General features: G+C 30.7%; 1 pseudogene; it reads right to left on the bottom strand.

The window, feature by feature from the left end:
• Positions 1-14196: 14196 nt before the first annotated feature.
• LOC129302108 (kinesin-like protein KIN-14C) lies at positions 14197-19933 on the bottom strand (annotated as a pseudogene).
• Between the last annotated feature and the right edge of the window lie 2815 nt (positions 19934-22748).

Consider the following 22748-nt stretch of genomic DNA (forward strand, 5'->3'; position numbering starts at 1 on the left):
TTCCAACTCAAATGTACTAATTTTCTTTAAAAGACCACATCTTACATAAAGGCGCACTATTATTTTAGGGTCTTTTACATACTCAATGGTAAACCTGAGCAAACATTATAAACTCTTTCACACCATTTACACACCATTTAAATACTCTTTACTTAATCAATTGGCAGACATCCATTCTTTATCCATAATATTAATCTAGAAAAATTTTATTTAAGGAAATGTGATCAGTGACTCATGAATATGGAGAGAAAATGAATGATAGAAAGATCGTAAAAAAAATTGACTACTCTACATATAATATTGAGTAATAAAGAATCATGAGTCACAATGTATGAGCATTCACATATTCTTTCAATCGCCAAAAAAATTTTTGGCAACATAACTACATAGAAAAATTATTTCTCGAGCCCAAATCCTCTTTTTAAAATTAGCATCTTACTCAACAAGCTAACTTCAACCATATACAATCCCAACAGTAACAAAATTTTTACAAAATAGTATTGTCAAATCAATTCTAATTATTATAAAATTATATTTTAAATGCGTTTAAAAATCATGAAAAAATAAAAACACCATAAACATAATTTTCAATCAATATTTTTTTGTCTCACTGATAATTTTAAGGTTACACATATCTTATATTAGCAATCCCAAGTCAAGAAAACATCATTATTTAGCAAATGTCAAAATCTCAACAAAATAGCAATGAATTTTAAAGAAATCACACATCAGTTTTGATCACCTAAGTCAACTCCAATTGTAATAAAATTTAGCACACTAGTACATTTTAATATTTATTCTTGAATGATAAAACTACTTTGATCAAAATAGGAACATAATTTAAATTAAAAATTATTCAAATAAATCATTTAAAATTCATAGAAAAATACAATCATCATAAATATGCCATTTTGATCACTCATTTCATCCTAACAATCATTCTAAGGTTACCTATATCATCTACTAGCATTTTCAAATCAATAACATATCAAACATCAACAATTTTTGACACCTCACAATACCAAAATGGGCAACAAATGAGCATAAACTTACACAAGAAAAATTAACTAATAAAACAATTCATAATATTAAATAAATCATTCCCATATCCCAGAAATCTAAGGATATGGAAATAAATTGAAGGAAAAAAAATAAAGAAATCATGCCTTAGAGCAAAGAGGATTGAAACCCAAAGAGGAAGAAACCTAGAAGGCGAACAACAATGTAAGAGGCAGTGACTTCACATCGGAGCAATCCATGGTGGTCAATGACACCAGTGGAGGAAGATTGTGGGAGCTTTATCAATTCCATGTGCAAGTGGAGAAGAGAGGTGATAAGGAAGATGATCGGCGCAAATTGAAAATTGAACCAAATTGGGTTTTTAAGAGAGCTTGTCATTTATTCCCCAATATATAATGAGTGTTTAAAATACCCGTCATATATTATGAAGTCTTTAAATAATGGGTGTTTTAAACACCCATCATTTAAAGTTTAATTTTTTTATTTTTTGTTATTAAAAATTTGAAATGTTAGGAAACATTAGCAAGCTTTAAATGACAAGTGTTCAAAACACTTATCATCTAAAGCCCCAATAATATATGACTGGTGTTGCAAATACCTATCATGTATTATTTAATTTTTTTTAAAATTTAGATTTTCAACTTTATATAACGGGTTTTTAAAATAATCGTCACTTATTTAAATATAATAAATGATGATTATTTTAAAAACCTATCATTAATTTTTTGATTATCATCCACCCCTCTCATATATGATGTATTTTGTCTTAATTGTCATTTTCTTTGGCATCTTATATACAAATTTTTATAGTAGTGAAATGTAAAACCACTTTATGACTAAGAAAAGGAAAAGAGAGGAAAATAAAACAATAAAGTATAATGTGGCAAATGTATAAGCAATGTGAGGTTGCCTTTATTAATCTAATTACTTAATCATCACTCCACTAATAACCATATGACTAACCCAAGAAGGATACCAAACTATGGTTAACCACTTCAAAGCATTTCAAAAGTCCAGTTGTAGTTTCATTCAAGAATTGGTATCCCAAATTTAAACCTTTTTAAAGTAATTCAACTATGACTTTAATAAGTCTAAAATAGAGTAAGAACAAGTAGGAAAGCATTGGATACATTTTATAAGCAAAAATCTCCAAAACTAACTGAAAAATATTATGTAAGAAAAGATAGAGGGGCATGCTACGACATGTGCACTTGCACAACAACTTATTCCTCTTTGTGCTACATGCCGCGATACATTATAAAGAATTCAATAGTATTGTGCTATTATTTTGACAACACAAGACTGAACTTTCAATGTGTCCTATTTTTTTCGTCCAATCTTTGATTGAGGTGATTTAAGTATCAACGAAAAACTCTTTACTTGATGTAGCTAATAATATGAGTTTTACTTCTAAACTATTTCACACAAAAGAGTTGGGCACCTAAATATAATTTTCACACTTTTACATACTTTACCATAATAAGAGTGCCTAAAGCCTAACATGTGTGTCAAAAGCTATAAACAATAAATAAACCACACTCAATAGGCTTAGAACTACTTGTGCAATACACCATAGTTGTCTAACAATACATATTTCTCATTGTCAACTCTTAACCCTTAATATCAACAGGGGGAGATATAGCATTGCATTTAATTAAACTAATTACAGAGTTGTAACATTTCAATATACCTACACTTGTACTAGTATTTTGGCTTTACTAGAATTTATATCATGCTTATACAGTATCTCTAAGGTCCAAAATACAACCAATCAATTGTACAATTCTATTTAATGTAAGTGTAAAAGAAAATGCTTTCTTAGTTGGCAAATATCAATAAAATTACATATAAGACAAATAAAATCAAGAGGCTTTATAGTAGGAATAATCAATCCTAAGTGAGCCTTTTCCTTATCCTATCCTAAGCTCAATCTTGTAAATTGTTGAGAGAGAGGAGTGAGTACAACCACTCAATAACCAAAATACATCTACTTAATGATTAATTAATAATGAAAGACATATTAGATGTATGTACATATCAATCACATTTCAAACTTATGCATAATATACCCATATCACAACGTACCACAGTTCTCACAATATCATCACTACTCATTACCATAATACTAACAATCATATGATAATGACAAAATCAATAATTGAGACTTGCCACAAAATTAGAAACCATGTGACAATCTCTTACTATGCATAATTGACTCCAACCTTATATCCTCCATATACCTTGGGACTAAAATTGTGAGTTGTTAACCAAATAGGGTTTTATTCATGTAAATGTATTGTCCAATCTCACTAATTGTGAGGAGCAATCTAGCCAATGTTCACTACAATGACTTTTGGACCACGGCTTTCTCTGTTATCAGATTCTTGGGGTATCAAGTCTTCTCAACAAATGGGCAGAGATAAGTTAAGTTCAAGTCTCACAATAAATAGTGGAATAAAGCTAGCCTTCGGATACCAAAAGATGGCCATACTGCATGGATTTATTTACTACTCTCTATAGGTAAGCTCCTACTAACATGATCATGCAATAAATTATACTCGTACATATAGCATGCTATCAATCACATTCAAATGTTCAATCAACAAGTAGCATACATTTAGCTAACCTAATGAGCATGATTTCCATATCTGGCAATATCATTTTAAAATGTTTCTCATGTACCATCACATCACGCTTATTCACTTCTACATGCATCTTAATCATTCTCATAAATTCTTAACTCACATCATCACATTCACATGCCATAACTTTTTATAACAAGTCATATTCATAATTTCCATATCATTATAATATTACACATAACTTTTCTCATCATGATCATATTCATGAATTTCACTTTATTGTGACAATTCGTAGAATTATATAGCTTCATTCCATTTTCAAGATTTAAATAATTGCCATATTTTCATTTGTCCTTTTTCAACAATCACATATACAAATTGTGAAATTCATATATTCATGTTAAAAACATTTTATTTTGAAAACTTAAATCAATTAACATATAATTACATACACAAAATAGATTTCCTTTATTACCTCAAACTTTTAAGTAGTCAAAGGTTTATCCCTCACAAATGCTTCCAAGAGCTTGATCACAAGCCAAAATTAGTCCACGGATGATTAATCTACAATGAGTCATATTTACACTCATCAATATCACTATTTACGTAACTTAAGCACTTTATTTCAACACTTCAAACATTTCAAAGCCTTTATCTCTAGCATTTAGGCTCATCCATTGGATCCATTAACTATCTTTAGCTCTCATGAGTTTTGTTAAACTTTCAAACCATCATTAATGGCTTCCCAACCAACTCCAGCAACCATATTAAATGGCACTTTTGGTCATAAATGTCATCCAACCACAAAAAAGAGTTCAATTCATAAATTATGGTTTAAATAACAAAAAAAAACTCTCATTAACTTTATTTAAGCCAATGAATTTAGATCTGTAGCCTTTATGGTCCAAAAATCACTTTTAAAAACAAAATATAACCTCCAAAACTGTCAAGAGAGGAAGAGAAAAGGAAGATTAGAGCTAAGAAAACTTACCCTTGATGTTTGTTAGCTCCAAATTAGCCTCAAACCTTTAAATCTTCAAGCTTGCAGAGAAAATGTTGAACTCCTTCTCTCTTGCTTTTCTTTTATGTTTTCAAGCTATCAAATGTCCCATGAAACTAGATTTTTGATTATACACTATGACGCACACCATAGGGCATATGGTATAGAGAGATCCTCTTTGCATTTTTTGGCCAAATACACTGGGCTATGACATGTGGTACAGAGCCACAATTCTTTATTCTCCTTACTTTTTGAGGTCCAAGTGACCCAACTCAACTCCCAACCTGAATCTAATTTTGAAACCACAACCCAATACATTCATTACAACTCTCTGACCACACACCATATTAATCTACTTAATTATACTCATTTAGCCTAATTAATCAAGTTTAAATTTTTGGAGTGTTATAAACAACAAAACTATGAATGTTAATAGAGCAATAAAATATAATTATTGACCAAAAAAAGAGCAATAAAATCTAATGATATATAATATATAAAAGCTCATACCAAATTTTTCAAACCAATTCATGTTGATAACGTGTTATAAAATATAACTAAAATGAATAGTAGAGAAGAATAAGACATGACCAGAAAATGGGAGAGAAATAAAGAAGGAGAATATTTTATTCATTTAAGTACATATGTTTTGGACATGGCCTCTATTTATAGACTTTAAACCATTCAAGTTCTACCTTAACATTACAAAGAAATAAAAAAGCATATAATGGTATATTATATAGCCTTTGAAAGTTATAGAATATTAACTATAAGAAACTCCTTTTAAGTCATTCATTGAGACATTAAGGATAAATGAGTTGTAAAAGATATGAGTTATAGACATCCATAATATAATATCTATAAATGTTGTTTAAATGTTGTTTTGCTTATTAAAAATAACAACGGCCCATATGAAAATTTTTCTTATATTTAAACATGGTGGAAATATATAATAAAATTGAGCAATAGATTATGGTAAAACTACACTGATTTTTGTTTGTGAGATAAATTGGAATAGGATTCAGTGAACTTGCAAATCCTCTCACTCAACGAATGTCACATGTAGCACAATAACAATCGTTTAATTTAATTGGATAGCTATAATATTTTGTCATATAATATCCAAAAAAATAACAAATCTTAAATTTTTGGAAGAGATAACATAGGATAAGAGTATTTTAATCATAAAAGTTTTTTTTTGAATTTTTAGAGGGAAATATATCTTGATATATTTTAATTGTTATAATTTAATGGATATAATTAAGATATTCTTTGAATAAGTGGATTTATACCACTCACCGAATTCAAACCCGAGGTAAATTATTGTAATTCAATAGCATTCCAACTATTTTTTTGGCGAAAAAAAATTTTAAGAAAACTTTTTCTTTTTACTTTTTTTATATCATTTTTCTTTTTACTTTTAATTTTATATGTTAATTTATGAAAGTGACGTAGGACCAAACAAAAAAAAAGTGGTAAGTGTGGCCAAAATTTCATTTTCAGCCATAAGTTTTGAACATGCACAATGTAATAAATTTTTGAATAAAACAAGTTTTCATAAAATTAACTGCTTATATTTACCGTCTACACATCATATGTATTTTTAATTTGTTACCTAGTACATTAAAATTTAAACTAGAATAAGTTGATGTTCATATATATATATATATATATATATTTATTATTCATGAGGTAATAAATTTTAAAATAAAATATGCTGTTTAATGTTTTAAAGAGATAGTGAAAGCTTTTAACTCCTTAAATTTGCTTTAGTTATTAATTTATTTTCTTAAACTTTCCAGAAAATAACTTATATGATAGTTCAAAGGGAGTAACTAGATAGCTGTGTACAAAAAATATTGTGTTTTTTTATATTTTTTATATTCACAACGATTAAATGTCCTTAATAAAATAAATGGTTACTTATATTTATAGGTAATAAATTTTTAATTGGAATATGTTATTTAAATTTAAATTGATGTGGGGATCACATGTGTAGAGGTAAATTTCTTTTCTATTTTTATTACACGACTAAAAAATTCTAAAATAATTTGTATGAAAATAAATAAATAAATTCTTACAAAAGTATATAGTTATTTTTCTTCATTATTATTATTATTATTTATTTGTTGCAACCTATACAATTTTTTTTCTAAAAATTATTGAATAAATTACTTTATATTTTAGGGTGAAATATCCTATTAAATATGGGTAAATATGAAAAAGAATATGGTTTGTTTGAAGATAAATAATTCTTTATTGGGGATGAGATTTGGTTAGAAACATCATATATTTTTTAGAGGAAGTAGTAGTTACTTATAATTCAACTTATATTAATTTTATGATTTATTTGGACCAAAATGAATTCAATTTTAAAATTTTTGAGAATTGTGGCTAGAAAGTTTTTAAATGATTTTTTATTTTTTTATTTTGCATCTGTCAAATAAATTTTTTAACATATTTGTCCATTGATTAAAAAAATTAAACTCATTAAAATATATTCTTTATTTATTTATTCACTTTGAAGAAAAAATGAGGGTTAACTAAACAAAATTACAAGGACTTCTCTCCTATTTTCAAAACATACCTTTAGTCCACTTTATCTCTTGTCATATTATATACCTATTTTATTAATTTTTTTTCTACTCATGTATTTGAAATATTATCTCACCCAAATTATGTATTTCTTTTTAAGAAAATTAATAAATAATTTTACATAACTGAAAATAAAATATGAATAGAAAAAGTAAAAAAATGGACACATTAATTTTTTTGGTATTTTAAATGATTTTTACATAACATTTATGTTTAAAAGGTATTTTGATTCAACAAATATGACATAACAATCAACTAACAGTTTGGGTACATAAAAATAAAATCTTTAAAACAGAAATTCAATTGAAGAAAATAAGGTAAAAATTAAACTATCAATATTATTAAATATTCAGATATATTTTTAAGAGAAAATAGTAATGAAGGATTATTGAAGGAAATTTATATTAGTTAGGGACTAGTTATGGTCAAAACTCAAATAAAAAATAAGCTCAATTGTATTGTTATTAATTTAAAATAAGTTATTTTAAAACTTGAATTGATACTTATTAATAAAAAAATTAACTCGAATTAATAAATATTTATTTAAGTTTTGATAAAAAATGTTCTTTGAATGATATAAATTTTTTTTAATGATTCTTGATTGATATTTTATTTAATTTTAAAGTTCATCGGCATGGTGAACAGGAATTTGATTATTGACAAAGCTAAAAAGGACGCGAGGGGGGAATTTATTTGGGTCAGGATGAGGGAAGTTTTTTTTTTTTTTTTTTGTTTTGGCCAACGAGCCATTTTCTTCAACATGTCTTCGGAATAATTATAAATCTAATACATAGATATATTTATATTTTTTTATTATAAGAAATGTCAAGATGGATGTTATCTCTTTTCATGGCTGGACAATGAAACGGAGGAAAGGTCGAAGGATGTTATTTTTGAGCTTTTGAGTCATATTAAAAGGTTGACTGAAGAGAATATAGGACTGCATGCATGAAGAAGAGAGAGGGAAGCACCGAAGAAGGTCAAAACGCAAAGATTGAAAGCATTATCCGTGGGTTGGATGGGACAAAAAAAAAAATTAAAGATGGCAATGGAAGCTTTAATATTGCCTTGGGTATTTCTTGAATACAAATAACTTGATAGAAAATTACCTAAAATACATAAGTTGTATAGCCGTTGTTTTGTTTAATAGTCAGTTGTAATATTGTGTCGTTATTATGAGAATGTAGTACTTTTTGCGATGGGCAGCATTATATTGGAGACTATTGAAGATTAGACTGATTCGGACCATGCATTGAAGTCCTCCTCAACATCTTAACAATTTAATATATATATATATATATATATATTTTTATTCTACTCATTATATATTCATTATAATTAATACAGTAAAATACCGTGACGTCCATTCTATTTTATTAAAATTACAAGGACTTCCCTCCTATTTTCAAAACACGCCCTTAATTACTTAGAGGAGCCGTGATTTAATCTACTTTACCTGTAATGCTTCTCTCAATTTCATTTACCGTCAATTTAACTATAATGCCGATAGTTTAGCTGACATAATTTTAGAATCACTCAGGAGTTTTGTATCATTGATCAACCCTCACTTTTTTATTATTGAAGATTGTGATTGATGAAAGTTTCTGTGTTTCTTTGTTGTTTTGCTTTGTACGTTGTATTTTTTTTTTATAATTTTGGTTGAATTTTAGATCCCATTTATACTAAAAAAAAACACACACACACCCCCCTCCCTTTAATCCACTTTATCTCTTATTATATCATGTACCTATCTAATTAATTTTTCTATTCATGTATTTGAAATATTATCTTATCCAACTATGTATTTATGTTTAAGAAAATTAGTAAATGAATATAAAAGGTCAAAAAAATTTGCATTAATTTTTTTGCATTTTAAATAATTTTTAGATAACATTTATGTTAAAAAAGGATATTTTGTTTAAATAAATGTGACTTAATAGTTAACTAATAGTTTGAATAAATAAAAATGAAATCTTTAAAATTGAATAGAGGTGTATGTAATTAAGACAAAATAGAAAGGATGTCAATATATTTTACTCTAATAATCATTCAATTGAAGAAAGAAGGGTAAAAATTAAAGGAAAACTATCAATCAAGGATCATTGAAGCAAACTTATAGCAAAAAATGACCAAAAGAAAATGAATTATTATTGTAGGATCAAAGATTAAATGAAAATAAGTTTAAAGGTAAAAGGACCACAATACCCTTCCTATTTTTGGGGGAAGAAAGTTATCCACACTATCATTGACCACCCCATTCGCGGTGAGGTCGTCAACAACTAGTAGTCAAAGTTTTAGTATTAGTAACAATTTTCTTAAATAATTAATAAACGTGGCTGGAAAATTTGACCACATGACTCATTGGCCATCTAAAAATTTTAGTGGCCACCAAGCCACCATGCTCATTTTAAATATATATGGCAAAAAATAATATATGTAATGGTCCAAGCTTCTTGCCAAATCCTGACTTTTAACAATTTCTTTATGCAACTAGAAGTGATATGGTTCAAGCAAAATATAAATCAAGTTTCATAAATTAAAATTCACAAATTAATCATTGGATTACTATTCAATAGTAAGTCCATTTTTAATGAACTTCAAAAAATCATGACTAAATCAATAAAAATCATATGAAAATTCTCTAAATTTATCTTGAAAGATCTTAAAGCTCTTTAAATTATAAAAATAATTTTAAAATGTTTTTCATTCCAAATAGTATGGTTTATTTATTTTTCTAAATTTTCTCTATTTCTCTCATAGAATCTATGCAATAACTTGACAAATTCAAACTCAAGCTTTACACATCCAAGAGACCTTGTTTAGTACTTTTTGGAAATATTTATGTGTCTAGGTTTTCATAAAAATTCTCATGACCAATGAAAATGGTTTATTGTATATTATATGAAGAAATAGTAACCTTGCTCAATAAAGAGCCTAGTCTGGATAATACTAATCATGCATATTAAAGTCATGATTTCAATGCTAGTTTAGGACTCTAAATTAGTCATTATGCATTCTAAAAAATCAATTATGCATTCTAACAAATCAATTATACATTCCAAGATCACATCATGAATTTTCACAACTCATAGTATTATTTATACATTTTTCATCTCTTAGCATAGTAATGCCATAGAAAATAATCTCTTCCTTCACTTATCTTTGCTTCTTGCTTTAGCTCTTCTCTTAGAAGCTTATAACCTAGCATGGTTAGTTAATAGGGGCTGAGATTCAAGAGTAAATAATATCATTCAAGCATGCAAGGCAAAATCTTCATACATAATATATGCTTGCATCATATGACTTTATAACTAACATATTGACATGTTAAGTTTTCATGCATCATACATAGACCATGGAACACTTAAAAAAATACCAAGCATAAATATGTTAGTTATGAATCAAGGAAACAAATTATACATATCATCATGCAAGCATAAATAACAAGCATGCAATGAAGGGCAAGTTTATTATCTTTTAGCTTTACTATTCTTTTTTATTTTCCTTTCTTTTATAAATTAATCCCCCGTGACCAAACCTTCAATTCCTTTTCCATGACATTCATTGGTCCTAAATATTTTTCACAGAATATCTAATACAATTGTTAGAGCTAAGAATTTCATTGTCAATAAATAACAACTTATCCTCTATTTAATTCTTACTTTCATTATCTTAATTTTTCACTTAATTTTTCCTTGGACATAACATTCTTGCACCATTATTTTCCTACTCAATTTTTCATGAGGAATTCATTTGAACTTGAATTTAACAAATTCAATCTTCTTCCCCAAACTTGATAGTAATTATGGATATTTAAATCTTAAACCTTGCTTTGAGTTCTAGGTGAATTCTTGCCTCATTTTCCAAAGCTTCAGATTTGGTTTTAAATCATAATCCATATACACTTAAATGCTTAACTAATCTTTCTTAATTCTTTAGAAAATTGGGCAGCATTTTCCTTTGAAAAATGATCATCCAAAAATTATGTAAAGCTTGAAGTCTAGCCACCATTCATCCATAATCAATAGATAACAAATCTATAACCATTTATAAGCCCTTTCCTATTATTTAATCATCAAAATAACGAGCCCTATTATTTCTAAAATACAGGATAGCCTCACAACTTAAGGAAAACTCAAACAAAAATTATGAAACATAGCTCCACATGAAGCTCTTTTATACCTCTTCTCTATGTGCTAACTTGTTCTTGCTTTCAACAAATCTTCCTTCTTCATTGCCACTTCAAACTCACCATCTTGAAAATATAAAATCATATAAATGTTTCTCTTGAAGAGGGGAACAACTTTTGTGGAACGCTTTGAGGTAGAAATGGGGTTTAGATGGTAATTTAATTCATTTTTCTTTTCTCTCTCTAATCTTTCATGGAAGATCACCCAAGCTCGTTCACACTCTCTCTATTTTCTGCATGTTGACCCAAATGAGCAAAGAGAAGAGAACGAAGCGTTGAAGTGGAAGTTCAAACCAAGTTTAATGATATTTGGAATCCAAAATATCCAATTTCTCACTTACTTTGAAATTAATTTTGATCAATTTTGAACCAAATGTAACTTAGAATTGTTAAATACTTGCTGCTGGTCCTCGGACGCTACAAGGTCTTACATTGGGCTTGGAATTATTTCATAAGTTTTTTAATTTATAATAGGTAGAAGTTTTGGTGATTTTCTTCACCCAATTGGATATAAATTTCATAATTAATTCTTTGAACAATTCCCAAAAAATAAACTCAGTATAAGTCCTCCAAATATTTCTTCCTTTCATATGCTAATTTTCTTTAATTTTTCATGAATTTTGGGTAATTTTCTGTAATTACACTTTAAGACCCAAAACTTTCAAAAATTACATTTTGATCCCAATTAAGCTTGGCATTTCAAAGTTAATATTCACTCTTGTTCATTTTTAACTTTGGGTATTTCTCATAATCTCATCATATTATTAACATATAGTCACCTTTAAACATTAATGATTATCATTTGGTTTCGGATAAACAATTGCTCTTGTTTGTTGTTCTTCTCATTTATTTCTTAACCTAATTGCAATTAAGCTATCTAAGAAAATTTCAATAATATTTTTTCTGTAATAATTAGCCAAATTTAAGAGGTCCCTATATTCTAAACTCATTCTATGCCATCATCTTCCTAGAGAAATGTTATATACTTTGTGGCACAATAACTTTCTACTAGGTCAATTGCAACCATGAGATTTAATTGTAATCTCACTGAGCCCTTTTTGGATTTACTACAATCCAAAGGATTTAATTGTGATCCTTCTATAGGAGACTTAGGACATAAGGATAAAATTGTCAAATAACTACCTTTGTTTAATCTAGCAACTATATTGATCATTCTCCACTAATCTTAGATGCATGTCACCTTCCTAAGTCTTATTTATTTCTTTTTGCCTGCTTTGGACACTTTTAGACTTTAACTTGTTCATTTCTCAATTCTATACACTTTCTTCATGTCTCTAAAAGTATTACGCTTCTATCCCAAAAAGAATTTAAAATTACAAGTAGATCCCTAAAAACTATTCTATCTTTTTAGGGCCCCTTATGGACTTTTAATTACTTAAGCTTAGTAACTTATTGAATTTTGACATATTCTTGAGCTTCTAGGTCCAAAATTTGAGATGTTACACTGCTAAACCAATCTTCTACAATTGTTAGTCTTTTATTAAAAAATATCCATTCTAGTTTTAATAACTCATTCAAAATTAACAACTATCCATTTTTTCTTGAACAAGTTAAAAAAACTGATAAGATAAGCTTAATTGTACAAGTATTAGTCATTCATCAATTATCTATTCGAGTTTGAATAACAACTTGTTTGAATTAATAACAATCCATTTGGGCTTTAATAAAATAGAAAACTAATATGATATGCTTAATTGTACAAGTGTTAGTTCTTTTATTCATTTAGATTTTAACAACTCATTTAAAATTAATGATAGTCCATTTGAGTTTTAACAAGTGAAAAAAAAAATAATAGCACAAGTCTAATGGGATGTGTTTACTCTATATAAATAACAAGCCGTTCAAACTTTGACAACAATTCATTTGTGAATCACAAATGACAATACATTTTGACTTCAACAAAATAGAGAAGCTAACGGTATAGGTTTAATGGAACAAACCACATGTTAATCATGAATGAATTATTGTCAAAACTAAAATGACTTGTTTATGCAAGGTGAATAGTTATTCTATTAGTCCTATAATATCATTTTTCTAATTTGTTAAAGCTCAAATAAATTATTATATTTTTTTTATCATAAATAATTAAATGGATTTGGTGGTGGCTAAGTTTTTTAAATGGCCAAAAAAGTTAAAAAGGTCATAATATCAAATTCCCTTTTGCAATCTTTACTAATTACTTAAGAAAATTGTCATCAGCACCAGAGGTCTGGTGACCGACTGCCAACAATCCCACTAGTCGCAGCGAGGAAAATTGTTTTTCTCTTAAAAAAAAGTAAACGTATTATAATTATGTCATGCTCAAACTTATTTTCATTTTAGTCTTCTAATCATGCAATGATAATTTAAATTATTTTAATCATTTTTTGCCATAAAGTTACTTCAATGGTCCTTGATTAATATTTTTTCAAAATTAAATAGTCACAAATAAACTATCAATGTTATTAAATATTCAGAAATAATTATAAATATTCATTGGCAAAGTGAACAGGAATTAATGATTGACAATGCTAAAAAGGTCTGCGGGCGAATTATTTGGGTCGAGATGAGGGGTGAGCTTTAAATGAGCCATTTTCTTCTGCATCTTCTAAATTATTATAAATCTTATGCATAGATATATTTATAATATTTATTCTTTTTATTGCAAGAAATGTATTTTCATCCGTGTATATTTTTATTGATGCAAATGATAATAAAATCATAAATATTTTATATATTATAATTAAATTATAGTATATGCTTATAACATAAATAATGTTTTTTTTTCAAAAAATATACAACTCCTAACAAATCACACTACTTTTAAATTTCTCATAAGGTTGTTCTGTTTTGTTTTGCTTTTTTGATGTAGTCTGTTTCATTTGATTAGTAATGTTTTCAGTTCCCATTCAAAAAGTTAAAAAAAAATAAAAAAAATTCCTCACACATTAGTTGCACCTGGAGTTAGCTACCTCTGTTACATACATGATGGCATGGGACTACCTTCGTTTCCAAGGAGCACGAACAATTGTCAAGGTCAGTCGTAACATTCTCTTTACAGTATGTACTTCTTGATCATTTCTTCACTCTCGGCTTTTCCGACAATCAAGATTAGGTGGATGTCTGACGCATGGGGACGCAAATTTCACATGCGTTGACTTTGGAATCAAAACGGAGAGAACAAAGTGTCTCTCCAGCCGAAGAAGGATCAGGCGAGACATTCACAACCATCAACGTTTTCGAATCTCCACCAAGACATGGCTGCCATGAATGCAACATAACAAAGTTCAATACAAAGGAGGGGACCATCAACACGAGTGGGGGAAAAAAAAAACAGAATTAGGGTGGAGATCATGAATCATAAATGTCATAGGATATTTGATAAATACGATATTTGTTAAAATAATTTATTCGATACCTTGACTTGAATGTTTTTTTTGACCTCTGGACCAAACATATCATTCGTATTCATCACAGATTATAATTGGATTATTAGCTTGTTATGAAAAAAACATAGATTTTTAACAATAGAAAAAAAAATATTATTGGAATATCAGAATGTGTATTACCCAAAAAAATTCCAGAAATTATAAAAATGAGTCCAGCCTGAACTGTTCATTGACTGAGTACCAAATCACCCCATCCAAATGTCACCAAATCCCTAGCAACTAAACTGTTTGCCTTGATCAAACTTCTAAAATGAATAACGAATTGTGACAAAAAGATGAAAACTGAGAAATAGGAGCAAGATCATTAATAATCTTATGGTTTAACATACCTGGAGGAGGTCCGTGAGCTTTGAATTCCTGAAAGGAACATGCTCATCCTTCTTGACCAATGCAAATATGACATCATCCAGAGACGGTAAACTTTTGTTGATATCCTTTATAAATGACAAACACAGTCAGAGAAACAGACTTTCTTTCGGTAGAAATCAGAGAAACAGACTTTAAATAAGATTAGGATCCAAACATCTAGAGTTTTATTCTGAATGATGAATTACATTACATAGGAAGCCTGGTGAAAGCCATAAGACACATAAGATTAGTTTAAACAGAGTTACTGAAGAGTTTGACTGACTTTAGATGACGTGTACATATATGCTAATAAACACAATTCATCATGCACAAAATTCATGTTACGCAAAGCAGTCACGCACCTGAGTTTCCTTAAGTCGATCCCCAGTTGCCCCACTCCTTGACAGCCTTTCACTCCCAGCTAAATCAATCAAATTCAAGACTCCTTGCACTTGTTGTTCTGTATTCTGCATAGTCAAGGACATCAGCGCATTCAGCGTCAGAAAACAAAGAGATAAAGAACAATACAATGTAAACCACGATGCAATGTGTATAAGAGTATTTTACCTCATTGAACCCGCTTAAGTGCAAAGTAAAAACAAAATGGCTTCTTGATGACTGTTCATTCACCTGTGTTCTTCCTACAGACCTAATTCAACAAAACATAATATGTCATTGATAGACTTTAGTATCTATCATGATAGATCAGTCTTCAGCAGTACAAAAGAAAATTATGATTTTCATCCAAAGTACAAGTGGAAAATTCTAGTGTAAAATCCGGAGTGTTTTTTCCTTTATTCAGCCTGCAATTTGCTGCCTGTTGGAGGAGTAAGGAAATCTCGTCCACGTTACAAACATCTACAATAGTGAGGTCAGAAACCTGTGTTTCCATTTGCATCATGTTTGACAGCGTATTGCTTCTCAAGAACACCGGTTTCTGTTCGTGTTAGATGGGCTCCGCTTGCCCGATTTGATGCCAAGAAATCACGAATTGCGTCGTTATATATTTCCAGTATTGAAGCCTACAAATATCAAGCAAACTATTAATTTAGTTTGTGGATGTAACCAGTTGAAAATCAGAATAGCAACATGTTAACCTTCAATTTGTACGTCCAACCCTGGCCCTTAAGGGCCTGACTAATCTGGAAGATCTGTTCTAGTGAACGCGGTATTAATCCTTTCAAATCTGGGGCATTAGGCCTACCCATTATTGTATATGTTTTGCCTGAAGCTGTCTGACCGTAAGCAAATATGCATACCTAAAATAAACAAGCCAAATTCCCTTTGTCAAGGTAAGCAAGCTACAGCATCTAATGGCGCAATCTATTCCATTTCTATGCAGCGATTCAGGAATGGAAAAACAAACTTTTCTTTTTCATGAGATAGACTTAACTTGGAAAAGTTTCCTCATGCGACAAAAACCAAGAATATAGTAAACTTTTAAAGTAAGACTGGATGATCAATCCATGCAAGTAGAAAACCAAGGGAAAACCCCAAGTAGGTGATAAATTTTTATTTTTTTTTTAGTGAACAATAGACAATGTAAAATCCCCTTATACCCATCCAGAGCACTTTGCACCATCTGTGATATTTCGGAACAGGTTTGGGTGCTCATTATTGTGGTGAGATCTGAACCATCCATATTTTGATCTGGATGGTCCAGATTTCAAACATTATTATATCAATTTGCTTACCTTCACTTTCTCGTTTTCAGCCATCAATTGCTGTTGTAGTATATCAATTTGCTCTCTTTGAGAATAACGTCTGCTCTATAAAATAAAGCCCGCGATCTTAAAGGCTAACCAACAAAGAAGTGCACAAGGTACCCAGAACTAGAAATCATATCACCATAATTGAGTTGGAAAGGGGGGGAAAAAAAGCAAAACAAACCTCAAGAGCATGTATTTCACTTTTCAAGATATCCAACTCTGCACGTGAATTCCCTACGCGTTCTTTGTAGCTTGCTACTTCTCCAGTTAAAGCATGTACTTATGCATGCTGCTCATCACGATCACGTTTAAGTTGCTTTAATTCTGCACGGAGATCATCGAGCTCGTGAATCAGCAAATCGTTTTGGTCTTGTAGCCTTTTCTTCTGAAGCCTGAGAAATGGAGATAGGAAGAGGAGGAAAATACAACATAAGATGAAGAAACCGGCACGCGTTTTGTTTTGTAGCCTCGCTCCACACGGATCCTTATTCTCACCTCCCCCCCTACCAAAAAAAAAAAAATTCCCTCTATGCAGTGTCAGTGCATTTCAAGAGCGTCAGTTTTTAATGCTTTGGAGAGTACTCCGACGAAGGGCATAATTTTTCGAATTATCTCCATTTCCCATCTCTTCAGAACTACTTATAACAGGTTGAAATTCAAGTGCCTCGATGAAGAAGGATGACAAAATGTCCCTTGCTCCATTCCCAATGCATATCTTTGCATTAAAATCCCTACGCGTTCACAACACATGTCACTTGACAAAGCACTGTACAAAGAAAACAATCGACAGCATATAAAAACATAAATAACAAAAGAAACAACTTACTCGAGCAGATTCCAGTTGAACCTGCGGTGCCGTATTGGGACCTCTTACATCGCTAAGGGTTGCAACCAGGGCTGCTTTGTGCGATTCCAGATCTTTAATTGTCCGATTAGTTGACACAAGTTGTAAATGAATATCTGTTGTAGTAATAACGTGTGTGTCAAAAGTCTCACATTACCTGAATAAAGAGAGCTCCTAATGTATAAATATTAAGGAATGAAATGGATTAGTAAAATGAGTTTGAAGGAAAACTGGGCTTGCATGCACAAAACAGGCTTACTTAAGGCAATTGTAGTTGAAATCAACCAATTCACCCCCGGCATGTGAGTTTGAGAGGCACAGGGTTCCTTTTACTATATTATTTTTACAAAAAAAAAATAATAAATAATTATTTATTTTTGGAGCTTGCAAAAAAAACCTTAATTTTTAGCTATTTGAAATTTGAATTCAACCTTAAACGTTTTTTCAGCCTTTAGACAAATTCTTAAATAGATTTACACTAATCAAGTCCATTATGTGTTTGTCCCCAAACATTTCTAGGAGTAATGCGTGCATGCGTAACCAAGAATTTAAGCTGCTTTATGTTTGTGTAACTAAAGCTTAATAGTGTTTAATCTGATGATTATGAGCCCAACGTTCATATCTCTACCTCTGGTCTATATATAGCTTTAGGTGTAGACAGAATTGTGTGTCGGCCTCTTGAGCTTTCAAGGCTTTCTATCCTCCTATGCTGTGTTCTTCTTCATCTAAATTTATTAGTTTTTGCTGTTCTGTGCCCTCACATTTTGCAGGACATGCTTGTTTAATCTTGAGGAACTGCCGATCCATCATATTAGTGTATCGAAATAATTCTTAAGGACAGAGTTCTCTGACACGACTCAAGTAGCTCAGGATTTACCTCCATACCGCCAACAATATCTTTATTGTACTTTTGCAGATTGATATTATAGTCTAGGGTCTGCTTCGCCTACAAAACAAGGTAATTTAAAATTCAATAATTTACTGATAAAATGCTCTTGTCTTTAATATTATTTAGATTTATAATTTATAATTTCAAAGTACCTTCAGCTCCTCAGCTAACTTCTCTTGCTCCACTTTCTCTAGTTTACTTGAAAGCAAAACTTGCATCTCCTCAGCAGCATTTCTGGCTTCCTTTTCTTCCCTAAGAAAATGAATAGCTTCCTAATTGTTAAACAGTAAGGAATTATCAGAAAACAAGAAACTTCAACAGGCCATTAATGACAATGCTACATTACAAGTAACCTTACCAACTTAAAGGATTCTTCCTTCAAAATTCGCTCTTCCAAGGAAGAAATTGGTTGCATTAAATCTGATATTGTGCTACTCAATTCCTCATTCATCTTTTTCATTTCAGTCTCTGAACAAGAACAGATGTATGATTATGAAATGAGTATTCCTTTAACAAAAATGTTAAATTGAAGTAAAGTAGAACTTACACAGCAAGTCCTCTGTTAATCTAGCAAATAAATTTTAAAAATTTCAAGAGAAGTATAGCCACACTAGTACTAGCTTAGAACAGATACATACCAGAATCGGTGCACTCCTTTCCGCAGATTCAAGTGCAGACTGAAGCTTTTCCTTTTCTTCAATGTTGCTTTCTTCACATTTGTCAAAATATTTTACACAAAGTTTAAGCCGCCTGATAAGCTTTCCCATCTAGTCCATTTTTCCCTGCAAAATAAGTGGGAGAATAACAACTTACTCGCAGAAGACCCAAAACGCAGACATAATTGAAATTATTTGCCTAACAAATAATAAAATACATATTGTATAAGCTAAAAGAGACCCTATTGTCAAAGGGATTTCCAGTTTTCATCTTCTCAGACAACAGCGCCTCCACATCCTCTTTGGTGAACTCAACAAAGCCGCATTCTGAGCCCTTGGTACTTGCAACATCATCTGCTTTACTAACCTCTTACCCTTTGTTCACTAAGGCAAGTGGCTGCCTGCTTCGTCCAGTAGTCCCCTAGCGGCCCACCCATTCTGCTCCAACTTGCCGATGCTAGGCTAAGGGGATTGTATTAGAGTGGCTATGCGAAGGCCTCTTTTAGTTCCTAGAAGCCATATCTATAGCTTGAATCGAGTGTGATTTAGATTTGAACTGGGGGGGAATGAAGGTTTCGGTTCGGACCTGACTTGAATGAATGGTTAAGGAATATCGGGTTTACAAAGGTACGAAGAAGTAGTGAAGAGGATGGTGAAGAACGATGGGAGAAAATAGCCGTGTGAATCTTTAATTTTGAATTTGCAATTAACTCGCCTCTCGCATTTCATACGCGGTCGACCCGAATGGCGATGGTTTGAGTCGTGGGTTAAGCCCATTAAAGCCTAGTTAAATGGGCCGGGAAAGGAATGAATGAGAATAAGTCATTCCTCCTCCCGTAACTTGAAATCGACAATTACATGGGAGAAGTGTCAAAACGCCGAACTTTGGTTTGGAAACATGATCTGGGCCGTTAGCATTTATGCTTAAATAGACCACGAGGATTGGAAAAAAATTTAATAGAGTGGAAATGTCAAATAAAAAATCAACTACAAATTTTTAACCTTCCTTCTTTATTTTTTAAAATCGGACTCATAACAAATTTAAAAATCCAATTAAAAATAATGTATTCTTAAATAGAAAATAAGGATTCTGACATCATTCTACCCAGTAGCTTTGTGATTTTGACGCAACGAGAGTAGTTGTGATTCCAACATTGATGGTGACAAAGGAGAGTAAGATGAAGTATTGGTTTTGAACACGCTGGAAAATGGAATGAAGAATGATGAGCTTATGTGTTTGTGTTGGTAACGACAATGGCAAGAGGAGGAGGGAAGAGCTAAAGCGATGGGGAAGATGTAACATCCTCAAATTTCAAAACTTGAAATTAAAAGTTTTAACAAGGACAAATTGGTAAATTTGAGTATTTATAGAAATAATGGTATTTTTAGACCACTAATGAGTTTATTGGATCTGTGGATAGTCTTAAAGGTGGCTTAAGATGGAGTTTGTGTCAATGGGGCCCAAGTGAAAGGCCGTAATTCAGATAGGCCTTGTTGTCATGCATTGTGGTAGACGAGCTCAAGTTTCATTAAATTGGGCATGTGAAAGACAGAAAAGAGAGAAAGGAAGAAAGGAAAATCAAAGGGAGGTTGCCTTGTCTCTACTAGGGCTTGACTTCAACACCATTTGGGGAGTATTTTGAGCTTGATTCTTGATGAGTAAGCCTCTCTTACATCTCATCTACCTTCTTCATGCATTTTCTAGGTTGTTTTCATGCATTTACTATGTTGAGTAATGTTATGAATGAACCCATTGGCTTAGATGGAGCCATAAGGAGTTAATTTAAGTTCCTCAACTTAAGTTTGATGATTTTATAGTGATTTAAAAATTTGAGCTAGGTTTTAGACAAACCCTAAGCTTAAATTAAAGGTTTGGGAGCAATGTGTGTTGTAAATTAGTATTATCTATGAAATGCCCTTTCGAACATTACAAGCGAACACTTAAACTCTCCAATTAATAAACAAAATCTTTTAAAAGGGTTGGGTTCCTAACTTAAAATATTTGAAAACCATTTCTAAAATGTTCAAATTGTAAAATAACACATAACGAAAGCAATACAATCGTGCATGTGAAAATCTCAGAGAACACTTATTTAAAGCGACACATTTTTGGCAAAACAGGGCCATGGGCAGCGACATGTGCCATATGTGTCGTGACACATACATTAGTTTTGATGTGAATTTCTAATATGAGTCATTTCCATACCTGATATCCAATTAGGGTGATTCAAGTACCCATATGAAGTTTTTTTTTTCAAAATCTAACTAATGACACTGATTTCATTTAAATCTAATTTCCATTTAAAATTAGACACTCCAGTACAATTTGACTGTTTAAGTCAAATTCCATTACTAAAGCATCTCAATTTCAAACTATGTGTTATTGGCTACTTTTAAGGCCTTGACCACATCCAATGGGACAATTAACACCTGATTGACCACAATATTCACAATATCACACATTTATATAAATTTGGCCAGCAAACTATCCATTCAGACACATTAGGCAAAATCTCCTATTTCCCTCTAAATTCACATTGATGGCCAAGTTTACAAATTTCATTGCATTTCATTCTCATCCACCTATATTCACAATAATTCCTTAGCCCACATCATCATAAATACTCCAAACACACATGTACACATGACTGGGCTAGGATGCAAACCACACACATATTCGTATTAACAAATCTATGCATATTTATATTTTCCCTATGACAACTTATATTTACAACCATAATCTACACCACACATATTCATTACACCAACCCTTTATTGGGCTTTTAAAGAGAAATCTCTACTCTCGGCCCGTATCTTTCCCCTTAGCACCACTAATGCCAAAACTTGTAAAATGTAAATAACCACGGGTGAGATAAAAATCTCAATAATCAAAATAGTTCATTAAATGCTCATTAACACGAATAACCACATATCAATAAACAAAATTGAAGTAGTAATTTGAATATTGTATATAGGCATAACTTATCCTTTCACTAAATATTTTCAAAAAAACCATAAATACCAGCATGATTATCTAACCACTAAACCTCAAAACTCCTCAACTTGAAACCATAGACTATAATGGATCAATCGCATTTTGACTCAAGCACACCTTTAGTTATAGAAACACCCGACTAATGGTATCTTATCTCATTTTTGGACTACAGTTTCCCCTTTCACACACATATGTGATAAGGGTGTCGTTGACTCCTAACTGAACCCTCACGGGCACTAGAGAGTTGCCAAACTACCTAAATGCTCATGATAATAATTCCAATATAATGCTACAATGGATGTTTGTAAGGCCCTCACTAAAATTACAATACGCTCCACTACAATCTCCCTAATCAATTTAAAATCACTTACTTTGAAAACTTTGAAAACCTTGGGATCCCAAAATAAAATATTTCCAAGATCTTATAATGATATATTCAAGTTGTAAATTATTGCATAGCGAAAGCAACAAG

This window comes from Prosopis cineraria, unplaced genomic scaffold (assembly GCF_029017545.1).
Source record: "Prosopis cineraria cultivar Desert tree isolate PC_DT_omini unplaced genomic scaffold, ASM2901754v1 PC2, whole genome shotgun sequence".
NCBI lineage: Eukaryota > Viridiplantae > Streptophyta > Magnoliopsida > Fabales > Fabaceae > Prosopis > Prosopis cineraria.